The sequence below is a fragment of the Pinus tabuliformis genome, chromosome Q (genome assembly GCF_031772625.1).
Source record: "Pinus tabuliformis cultivar Carrire ecotype Pingquan chromosome Q, CPIR1, whole genome shotgun sequence".
Taxonomy (NCBI): Eukaryota; Viridiplantae; Streptophyta; class Pinopsida; order Pinales; family Pinaceae; genus Pinus; species Pinus tabuliformis.
In genome coordinates this window covers 632,145,623-632,158,785 of record NC_142296.1, presented here as the reverse complement: position 1 = coordinate 632,158,785, position 13,163 = coordinate 632,145,623, and positions in this window count along the sequence as shown.

Sequence of the window (13,163 nt, the reverse complement as noted above, 5' to 3'; positions counted from 1 at the left end):
TAAACCGATGATCCAAAGATCCCGAAGTGACTCACATCTGGTCTCTTCCCAGAAAAGGCCTCCATAGGTGTCTTCATTCCCAGTATACGGTGCGGGATTATATTTTTCAAGTATACTGCTATATTGCATGCCTCAACCAACAAATGAAGTGGTAGGCTTTGTTCATGCAACATCGCTCAAGCTGCTCCCACAATCAATCTGTTCTTCCTTTCGGCCACCCCATTCTGCTGTGGGTTATGGGGTGCCGTCAACTCCCGTTTAATTCCTTCTGCAATGTAGAAGTCCTTAAACTATTGGTAGACATACTCTCCACCATTATCACTACGCATGGCCCTTATTTTTTTTTTAGATTCTTTCTCTTCCAAGGCTTTAAAGTCAGAAAACCTCAAGAAGGTTTGATCCTTCTTTTGCATAAAGTAGATCCAACATCTACGAGAGGAATCATCAATAAAAATAACATAGCACCTTTGTTTAGCGGTGGAGGCTGTAGAGAATGGTCCACAAACATCTATGTGAACTTGCTCTAGGGTTGCTCCAGCTCTATTGTCTCGATCTTGAAAGGAAGATTTCGCATACTTACCCAAGGTACAACCTTTGCATGTATCCTTCTGTTCCAGTTTTCCATTGGGAAGTCTGGTGGAAATATGTTTCATGATCTTCAAGGCTTCATGGTGCAAGTGGCCCAATATTCTATTCCATAACTCGTCAACATCTTGGCTCTACACCAACTCTTCTTTGGAACTCAATGCAACAAAGTCATCTACCTCCAGCTTATAGAGATTCTTTACTCAAATCCCAATCCTCTTGGTCTGTCGAGTGCCAATATGCCTCAGGAATACCTTTCCTTTACTAAAGACTACCTCATGGCCTTTGTCTTCTAGCATAACAACGGACACAAGATTCTTCTTCAGACCTGGTACATACTTAACATCAATCAGGGTGAGAGGAGCTCCATGCTCCCTCTGAAACACAACCTTACCTTCACCTGAAACATGGTACTTTCCATCATCACCCATCTCAATCCGCATCTGGAGATCCTCCTCCTCCAAGGTACTGAAAAGATTCTTATCGTCAATCATGTGGAATGAAGCTCCACTATCCAGGTACCAAACACATCCCACCAATGATGAAACCATGCATGCGATAAGAGAGAAATCCAACTCGAACTGCAAGGCCAGTGTCTCAGCATCTGATCCCTTCGAGGATCCCTTCTTAGATTTCTTCTGTGGACAATTCGTAGCATAATGGCCCACCTCATGACAATGAAAGCATCACACTTTCAATTTGTCAAACTTCTTCCCACCATGGGAAGAACTAGATTTGAAATGGGACACCTTCCCTTTCTCTTTCCTCGCCTTACTCGCTAAGGCTAGATTTTCTTCATCATCTTGTTTTGATGAAGATCCATCTCTGGTGCTTCTTCTTATCTCCTCCTGCATCAGATCGGACCAAAGTCGTTACTAATTTGGTAGTTTCTCTCTTCCATTTATCGAGTCTTAGTAGCTATACTAGCTCTTATGAAGACCGAGGAGAGAAAGGCTCACCATGTCATCATCGACTGTCATGATCCCTACACTTCCAAGCTTATCCCTGCAAGTGGTGAGCTTGTTCAGATATGTAGAGATCGTGTCGCCCTTTTCACACTTGATTTTCCAAAGCTTGTCTTTTAGCGCTAGCTTCCTCTGATTGTTTTTGTTCTGATATAGATATTTCAATGTTTTCCACATTGAAAACGGTGTCTCCTTCCCGTGGAGACTCGAGACTATGTGGTCTCGAACTCCCTCCAGAAGGATTCTCCTTGCTCTAGCCACACATTTCTTCCATTCCGCCAGTTCTATAGCATTAGCCATTGCGGGCTTGGGGACTTCTTGATCAATGAAGTCCTTTAGACCATTTTCCTCTAATACTGCTTCCATGTGATCCTTCCAGGCTATATAATTCGAGCTGCCATCAAGGGCATACTCGAGTCTTAAACTGTTGAACGCCATTGGTGAATTTGAGATGTGATAAGAACTTGATTTCTATATTTAGGAACTTCAAACTTTGAACTTTTCCCTTCTTTTTATATTGTTCTTCGCTTTGATCACCTTTGCTCTGATACCATGCAGAATTTCCCACTATAGAACAACAGATTATGCAATATACTAAAGAAAAATACAAGATCTACTTCTACAAAAAACTTGTGGAAGCTTAATCGATTATGAGCAAGATCAAATAGAACACATATAAATGAGAATGAGAAAGCAATCACACATGAACACAGAAGAATACTTTGGGGAAAGCCTCAGCTAAAAACCCTGATCTCTATATTATCATACAAGTGGAAATATGTCTGGATTACACAAACCTTTAGCTCACAAGCTATCTAGCTCTCAGTACAATTGAACAATACTACTCACAGATTGAATAGACACAACATATGCCTTCCCTTAGCCCTCCAAGCCTCCTATTTCCTTGCGTAGTTTCTCTTGGGGTCCAATGCTGCCACCTGTGTGAATTGGCCTCATCACACACTCATCAAACTCAAAAGTAACTGCGCAATCTCCAAGGAATGAATTCCTTCTACATGCAAGAAATATCCTCCATGGAATATTCCTGCAACTGATAGTACACTGTCCCATCACCTGATCTCAACTGGGTCTTTGACTAAAATGGCATGCATGATTTATTTATGAGAGAATATTCAGTTACCTAAAGTGAAGCAGTTACATGCATGCATGCATTAACTAACTGAACTCACAGTCAGTTCCACAAACTGTTGGAACTAATCTAACTGCACTTAACTTAGATAACTAAGCTAACTAATTACAACTCAAAGTACAACTCATCCTGATCTCCTTAATCAAGGGATAACTTCGTCAATCAATGGAGAAGCTGTTGCATGTCTTCACATAGACTTCATGTTTGATTTCCTACAACTAATTAACTCAAGATGAATTAATTAATTATTTTACAAACAGCTGCTAAGATCAAATTCGAATTTTAATTCTCAATTTTAGTTCAGGGACTAACTAAAATTGGAATGTATCCTGAAGTGCTATTTATAGCAGTGCTATTTTTAGCACTTCTATTTTTAGCATTTCTTATTGCTATTTTCAACAACATTCCATTTCATTGGATACTATCATGGTTTTAGCTGGAGGTGAAGAATTTAGTTGAGAATGAGTAGTTGGAGTGGATTTAGGTGAAGATTTCTTACCTGTTGTTTTGTCCTTAAGAGGTGGCATTGAAGCCTTTTTCTTTAGATTTGTTTGTGACAAATCAACAGGGTTTTTACTTCGGATGGCAACACGCAATTCTTCTTGTGTTTCTTCATTGGGAAGTATAAAATCCCACATTCCTTGTAACTCTGCCACTTCTTCATCATCTGTTTGTTCTTCATTTGTTGAGACTTCATCTTCTTCCCCATTCGATTCAACATTTGATATAGCATTTGGGGGTTTAGGATCAATAGGGGAATTCTTTTTATATGGTCTGAAAGATTTCTTTGAGGAAGTCTCTGCTACTTGTTTTTTGATATCAACCATTTCATTAGACATGGTTTTGAGGACTTTTTGTAAACCTTCAAGATCAAAAGGATCTTTTGGTGGTTTTTTCTTGGATTCATCCATAAAAGCCACTTTCTTGGATTTTCTTTCTTGCAATGCGTTTTTCTTATCTAAGGATAGAATTCGTTTTTCTACAGCTATTGCTTCTTTCATATTTTTGGCCAAATTTGGTTTGGTAGCTCTATTGAAGAAAATAGTTGTGTTTGAAGGGAGAGCAGAAATATACCACTCATTCTGGACTTCATCGCTTGGCTTGGATGCCACTGGTATTTTATTTAGTAATTTATTAAAGCGAGAGTTGAAGTATTTGATTGGTTCTTTAGGTTCGGCTTTCAAACTGGAGAGATCATTGGTTATGGTAGTTGTGGATCTGTCATCTCAAAATTTAGTTAGGAATTGCTCTTAAAAGGCATCCCAACTATTAATAGAACCTAATGGTAATGAGAAGTACCATGATCCTGCTACTCCTTGTAAAGTATATGGGAATAATCTTACAATTGCATCTTCTTCTACTACTCCATTTAAATTAATGGACAACATAAAATTGTTTATGTGTTCCTCAACTAGTAGGTCGTTATCAGGATTGAACTTTGGTAGCCATTTTTCTGGATGTGCTGGCAATGGATGTAAAGGTGTCGCCATCCTTACAGCTCTTGGATTTGTCCATGGCCTTTGAGGATTTTGAGCCATTTTTGGTATCTGCGTAGAGGAAGATGATCCAGTGGTTGAAGGTGATTGGGTAGAGGAGGATGGAGTTCTAGTACCTGTGTAAATCACGATTTGGAGTTGTGAGGTGGGTGATTGGTCTTGTGATGATATGGATGGAATGAATGAAGATGATTGAGGTGTTGATGAAAGAACCTCACTATGAGATTCAGATAGTGTCTTCTTAGCTTTCTTACGGCTTGGTAGAGGGAATTCGAATGGTGGAATCCCAAACTTTTCACTATGTGCTCTAGTTAACCGTTGAGATGGTGTAAACTGAGAGGTAACACTAGCTTGGGATAACTCAGATTCTTCTTGAGATATTAAAATCCCCTGTAATTTATGAATCAAAGATTGGACTTCAGGGGCTTCAATAGAAGAAGAATGATCTGGCTTCTTTGGGATTTCAATAGTGGGCTCTGTGGGTTTCTTTACAACTTCTCATTTAGGATTGGGAGATTTGGAATGCGATCGAGAAGTTGGAGGTGATGGTGAGGGAGTTTTACTCTTAGAATGGCCTGTTAATTTGAATTTACTTTCCATTTATATTCAGGCCTTCCTTCTAGCACCAAAATGTTGAAGCCTCGAAAATCGTTGCTTACAACATGGGGGAAAACTCCCCGGTCCGGACCTTGGTTGTCAGCTCCTTTTCTGTTTGTTGTAGTGGCTCTGACTGGGGATAATGGGACCAGTTTCCCAATAGAAATTATGATAGTGATGATGGGGTGATATATGGTAGTTCGGGGGAATGTTTAAGAAAAGTAATTTATTCTAAACTAATAATCACATGCATATATCACTAGTAGAAAATGGTGAAATTAGTGACTAGGTGACTAAAAAAGTTAGTCACCACAACTTTTCCAAGTGAAATACTACCAAAAATTAGCAATATTAAGATATCCAACTAAAAATGACTAACATAAATGACTAATTTAGTCTCGAGTTAAAATATACGACTAGCTAATAAGTAATACTACTAAAAATGACTAACGTGAATGACTAATTTAGTCAAGGAACAAAAATATGACTACCTAACAAGAACTACAATAATATGAATCAGTCGTTTATGTTAGTCATCTTAATTGCGTCACTTCAACAATCTAAAATTACAAGTCATAAGGGATTCAAAGGCTATTATAGATTGGATGAAAGGTTATACTTCCTTATACACTTCTTTATTGGATATGAGGATGATTAGAATTATGGAGCTTATTAGAATCTTTAGGTTCATATCATTTGATCACATTCACAGGGAATTAAATTCAAAGGTTGAAAAATTATCGAAAATGGGAGTGGGCCAACACCTCCTTTTGAAACGTGACACGACCACCTATATATGTTGCAACAACCTTGCTAACTTATTTAGTGGTTGAACATATTTTTCACATTTCTTCTTCGTCTTGCAAAGTGGTAGTGCTAAGGAGAGGGTATGAACTTTGATCAAGGAATGTTGACATGGTATGCTACCAAGTTTCCTTCGTGCAACTTCTCAAATGTCTTACGTTTTCTTCACAACTTCTCATGGTGCTTAAATTACTTGTCTAAGACTCTAATTGAGACTACAACCCTCTAACATCTCTAACTATTCAAACTCTTCAACCTTTGTTGGAGTCTTCTTAGATGTGCACTCATACATGAAGATAAACCTAACACTAGCATCCTGAATGTGCATTCTCATTCCCAATTTTAATGCCTCATTGAAACCACATTATCACACTTCCTAAAACTAAATGTTCACGTCTTAAGGAAAAATACCTACTTTTCGTATAACAACCTAAACTATGCGGATGACTAGGAGAGACTTCCATTTTCTCAAGATGAAAACATAGGGTCCTACAAACCCATTCACACAACAATTTGAATATATTTAACCTAAAGAAAGACGTATATCCTATTCCTTCCAAATTTGACATATGAATTTTAATAAAATAACATTTTTTTTAACTATTAAATCCATTTACTATATACTCTATTTTATTTTTACCTACCTAATATGCAAAAGCATCTAAATATTTTCAATACAACCAAATTAAAAGCACTTGTTTCCTTCAAACATCTCACATTTTTTCTCCATAAACATTAATAGCGAAATCATTGCATAAAAACATAACCTTAAAATTAAATTAGTTTTATTTTTATTATTATAATAAATATCTCAACAAAAAACATGTAAAACCCTATTAGTTTTTCAAATACAACTAAAATATATAATTACAAATAAAATATTGTATCTATTTTTTTAGCATTTGAAAATTTTAACACTTCTCAAAAACTTAAACTTTAATTTTTCTTTACAATATCCCTCCCATTTTAACACTTTTTAAAAATTTAAACTTTAATTTTTCCTTACAATAGCCCTCCCAACTACAAAATTTTCATAATGCGGGAAATTTTTTTTATAGTGCGTGAGAATGACATCTGAGAGTTGTGAATTATTATGGTTTTATGATTAGCTAACCCAATTTCGAATGCCACCATTGAATCTTCAATGCATTGATCACAGAAGACCCAATATAGAATGCCTCCAATCTTCAGTCCATTGATCATGGTAGATCCAATATCAAATGTCACCATTGAATCTTCATTCAAAAACTCGGAGGCATCTATTATTGTTGTCATTGCCAATATCTATCTTCCTGGAGCAGTTGTTCTCTTCTAGATATATTTAAAACCTGGTGAGTCATTCCCAGCTTTTACTTCATCTTTAAAAGCATCAGACTACCATTCTGGTACATATTAGGGTTTGATTTATACTATAAAAACTATCCCACATTCTCACTTCCATACATGAAGCCGTAGATAAATACCAAATATTACTTTTGTACATTCCATTTGGAGCCCAATCTGACACTCCAAACTATTTTTCTATGGAAACCAAATCCCAAAAACTGAAATTTCCATCACATTGTGATCCCATATGGGTTGAGGCCTCCTCTCTCCAATAAAATCCTCAAGCTTGTTGAATCCATTGCCAGCCTCTTCCCAGAAGAGTGAAACTAGATCGGCCCCTGCCTGAGGGATAAGTTGAGGGTGCCTTGCATTGAGATGTTGTCAGTGGAGGTTTCCGCAGTGATCCCTCAGGCGAGTCTAGCCTTTAGTGCAGTGAAAGCTGAGGAAACACATGTGAGGATTGCCCTTTTGGTTGGGCTCCATTCCTCTTCATTCGAAAGGGCCTTCATGCCATTCACAAGCTTTCCAAAGATGACATGGAATATTTTCTATCGATGGTAAGTGCATGCCGATTATATTTAAACGAGTGAACGTCTCCATGAGGCAATAGATTGAAACGAGTGAACATCTCCATGAGGCTTCCCTCCAATATTCTCCCAGCAAGCCATCCCTTGATATAGGTAATATCTCTTTCTTTTTCTTCCTATTTTCTCAACTGCATGCACTCAAGACAACATATTAAGAGGGGAAGAAAAATAAAGACAGTTACTCATTGTCTAGCAAACTCAGCCAAGGTTCCATATCATTCATGAACCATAGCTTCCACATGGAAAATAGTTGGGACTATATCTCAAATGGGGTTAATGAAAGCCAACAACATAGAAGGCTTTCTTTTTTCTCATTTCCTTCAACAAGCATGGTTTCCAGTCTAATAATAATTGGGTGAAAAATTTTGTTCCCTAGAATGACATGTTTGTCACATCTTCAAAAATATCTTCTTTGAAGAAAATTAAGACAACAGAAGTTAAAATTAATGGAAATATAAATAAAATTATGAAATTTTCTAATGAATCTGGGATCCATTGGATCATGGAGTAGGGTTTACTAGAGATGAAAGACAAAAACAAGTTCAAGTTGTCTATTGAATGTACTGAAAACGAGTATCCTCTTAACTCTTTAGTAGATAATGCTGACTTTAAGGGTTTAATGAGGAAAAATCCTCTGTTGTAGGTTAGAAATATTATATAATGATCAAGAAAAGAAGGTTTTATGAGTAGCGCTTACTACATGGGTGATTTTTCTGAGGTTCCTATAGCTCAAGAAATCTATGACAAATTAACCAAGCAGGAAATAGTTTCTCAATCCATGTGAAGAATGTCGTCTTACGAAGAGAGTGAAAAGGTGGAAAAAGTCCAACTCTTGGAATTTGGAATGGAGAAATGCTAACAACTAAATTTGGTTGAATGGGTGAAATACAATAGAGAGTATGTCCTAGGAGACTAAAGCTAGCTGTTGTGGCCAAATGAATAGAGTGAGAGGCAGACTCCTCATTGGAGTCATCAAGCATTGTAAAAGGGCTGATGTACTGGCAACTGATGTCCTCAAGGAAGTGACTACATGATACTATTGGGAAAAAAAGAGAGAGGAAGCACAACTCTCATAACATCCAAGGGGGTGGGGAAGAAGAGAAAATGTGGCACATTTTAGAGTTTGTCATGGTCAACATATAGATGCCACTTCTTCCTATCACTTTAATATGAACAAATGTCAAGACCCATGACACAATATGTATACCATGCTACAAGGATAATTGGTGAAAATAGGTTGGATATAGAAAAAAGTGAGCCCAAGGACATAGTTATACCTTCTACAATTCCTTTTCACAACACTTTCAATGATTTAATGAATCAAAAAATCTTTGATCATGGAAACAAAATTAAATTCTTAGAATGTTCGAAGTTTGGTGCATAGCAGAACAAAATATGTAGTACTAGCAGGCAAGGTTGTTCAAGATAGAATGGCAGACATTATAATCTATAGGAAGTCAAATCTCAAACCTTTGATGGAGTTTGTTTCATAAGGTAAATGATGGTCCACTACTTCTGTACAATTGTACGATAGTGGATATAGATAGTGCTAGATCTTCTAACCTAATTAGAACCTATCTTCTAGACATTGTTTTATGATGGTTCTATGTTACTAAAGCAAATTTTAAATGAGAGTAGTACTAAAGCAACTTTACAAGCTAGGATGTGGAACATGACTGATATGCCACATCAACAATGCTATTCAAAAGAGATATTCTCTATGGATATAATAAAATTTCTTGATTGGCTTATAGAGGTAGTTGCATGGAACACATTATGAAGCCTTTGGGAAAATTCTTGGTGTTGGAATCAAATAGAATAAGATAAGATGATTTTATTTTTTTATAATTAATCATCACAAAAGTAGGTCACTAGGACTAAGAGAGGATATCCAATGTAAGCAAAAAGTGGGACTTTGAAAGAAACTCTGAAATCAATGCTACCAAAAAGGAGATAAAGACAAGGATCAATTCCCTAGCTAAAATAAAATTTAAGAGAAGATAGGAGTACAAGAGAAATGCTAACAACTAAATTTGGGTGAATGGGTGAAATAAAATAGAGAGTATGTCTAGGCATGTTGAATCTAGCTATTGAGGCCAGATGAATAGAGTGAGAGGCAAGCTCCTCATTGGAGTCATCAAACACTGTAAAAGGGATGATGTACTAGCAAATGATGTCCTCAGGGAAGTGACTACACAATACTATCGGGAAAACAAGAGCCAGGAAAAACAACTCTCATAACATCCAAGGGGGTGGGAAGAAGAGAAAACATGGTGCGTTTTAGAGTTTTTGTTAAAATTGGAAACTAGGGCCGAACTCGATGTGGGTCATCTTATTAATGACAACTGATATTTTTCTTGGACTCCTCTCATTGAGAGGTGTAGGATTGATCTAAAGAAAATCAGATTCTGATAAGTATTCATGGAGCTATGATTTTATTTGTGTTATGGGACAATTCATCGAGGTCGGCCAGCAACTAATCTGCCCCCTCTTGTGCTCCACGTTTTACCATAAAAGGAGGAGGCCTTCAATTCATTTACACACTCACTCCTCTTAAGATCTCTCTCCACTCGTTTGGGTTTGGTGGCTAGAGAGGTCAAGAGGGAGAAGCCCTAGACGTAGTGAAGAAAGGGTTCTATGTGCCCAAGACACAGTTGAAGAATGCAACCCTAGCCGTAGTCAAAGGGAGCTCCAATACACAACCCTAGCCATAGTCAGAGGGAGCTCCAATACATAGCCCTAGCCATAGTCAAAGGGAGCTCCAATATGCAACCCTAGCCACAGTCAAAGGGAGCTCCAATACACAGCCCTAGCCATAGTCAAAGGGAGCTCCAATATGCAATCAAATAGAGCCCTAATAGCTGTCTAAAGGAGGACCTAATACGCAGCAAAGAGGGAGCCCTATACACAGCCAAGTGGAGGCCCTAATCCACAGATATAAGGAGCCCTATACGCAGCCAAGTGGAGGCCCTAATCTACAGTAAAGAGGGAGCCCTATATGCAGCCAAGTGGAGGCCCTAATATATAGTTAGGAAAGGTCCTAATACGTTGTCCAAGAGAAAATCATACGTAGTCCAGAAGGAGCCTAAATATGCTGTTAGTGTAGGCCCTAATACACTGCTTGAAATAGCCCTTATCTGCAGCCCTAAGGGAGCACTCATTCACTGTCAATAAATTCCTAATTCAGTAACAAACACAACAATTTTTGCTATAGGTGACTTTGTGTTAAAGGAAGATGATATAGAAATTAAGCCACAGTTATACAGTGAAGGAAAGTGTTGAAGTATTCTCCTTTGTGTTGCTGCGTTAATTTACTTCAAAGTTGCTATGTGCTAGGCCATAGGCCATAGCATCATAGGAAGAGTTTCTTAATGACTGCGTGGAGGGTTGTTAAATGCAACAGCTAGGCCGAGTTTGAAGAAAGAAGGACACAAGCCTGTGTGGGCAGTTTTAAGGTAAGGGAAAAAGCTATTTTGGTTAGCTGTAGGTGGCAGCTAGTGCAGCAGCCTGATGATATGGTGCTGCAGCATGATGACTTAGATGTAGTAGTTGGATGCACCATGGAGTGAGAAGCAGCAGGAGGATGAGGTATTGCAGCATGCATTTGGATGCATCTTAGTGAAATGAAGTGCTCAACATGGTGCAACATGAGGAGATGCAGTATAGTGATGGGTACATTCATGATTAACGGAGCATGATGGAATGCAGCATAATGGTGATGGGTGTAGCATGGTACAACACGATGAAGTGCAGCATGATGAAGAGATGAAGCACAATGATGGGTGAAGAAGTCACCTTGGAGAATTAGTTGAAGCAGCATGTCTTTAACTGATCTCATGTATCATCATCCTAGGAGATGATCTATGCTCTAATCTAGATATGTCAAAGCATTGACTTCTGTTGTAAATTTATTCTCTCTCTCTCTCTCTCTGCTAAAAGAACATATAAGAATAATTGATCAAGGGTTTCCCCACATTGGGGTTTGTCCCTGGCTAGCGCCACATCTTGTGTCCTCTTGTCTTGGCTTGTCTTATGTGATTTATATTTATGTTCTATCTACAATTTACTTTAATGATGATGTGATTGCTAATCTAGAAAAGATATTGAGCTAACTGTGAAAATTGAAATAAATTTCTCTAGCATAGAACATACCTAAAATTAATATTTTTTCATGGTCAACATATAGAAGTCACTTCTTCCTATCACTTTAATATGAAAAAATGTCAAGACCTGTGACACAATAAGTATACCATGCTACAAGGATAAATGGCGAAAATAGGTTGGATATAGACAAAAGTGAGCCCAAGGAAATAGTTATACCTTCCAAAATTCCTTTTCACAATGCTTTCAATGATTTAATGAATCAACAAATCTTTGATCATGAAAACAAAATTAAATTCTTGGAATGTTAGAATTTTGGTGCATAGTGGAAAGAAATATGCAATACTAGCAGACAAGGTTGTTCAAGATAGAAGGGCAGACATTATAATCTATATGAAGTCAAATCTCAAACCTTTGATGGAGTTTGATTTTTAAGGTAAATGATGGTCCACTAGTTTTGTACAATTATACGATAGTGGATATAGATAGTGCTAGATCTTCTAACATAATTGGAAACTAACTTCTAGACATTGTTTTATGATGGTTCTATGTTACAAGAGGGTGCAGGGGAAGACTCTACATTGATTGATCCCTAGAAAAATCATACCCTTATTTCCTATAGGCCTTGAAAAAGTTCTTGATTTGAAGGTGAAACATTTAAAAGTTTTGGTTTGAAAATTATACTATGGAAGGTAAAGAATTCCATCCATTTTCTTTTGCTTCATTTGGAGAATTGCCAATCTGAGGTATGAACCTTGGTTACTGAACTTTATTCTTTTAGTATTTTGTCTTTTCTGAGATCTTCATTACTTCATTGATGTATTTGTTTTCTTCATCAGCCCTTATCACAGAGATAATACCTTATAACAACAGGATTACCAACAACGAAGTGTTATGTCATCAATGATTCCTTACTTGCACTTGATATAACACCAAGACAAAAGTATTGTAGATCAACATCTATTATGTGATTATATTCACTGTGAATATATCCACTTCATAGATTTGAACTTCTTCATTGAGATTACTACCACTGTGATCTGAACTTTAGTATTTCTACCACCTTAGACTTGTTGCCCCTATGATGATTCTATAGGGATCTGGTTCCCTTCAACATTTGATCACCCATACAGTCTGAAATACAGAGAGACCTTTCTATGGAGATCTAAAACTGTCTTACTTTCTTATCCACCAAAAATTTCAGAGGTATGCAAAGTCTATTATGTGGTAATGCAAAGAGCCTAGGCTCCTATATATAGTGATTCATCCATATACTTAAGACGACCTGAGGATCCGAATGCATGGGTCTCCTTAATGTGAGCCGAGATGAGTTTTTCACCTTATTTGGAAGCCAACATGAAGGGAGGACTCTGTTCTTGTTGTTGGAGGGATACATAGACTTCTATTGATTTGACATATGCTCAAGAAGACCTCTTCATACATGACATTGACTCTTTGACTCTAATTATAAATCCTAAAGCTCTCAATGGGAGCCACAGATAAATAAAATCTATTTCTCATGAAACAAGTGAACATCTCCATGAGGATGCCC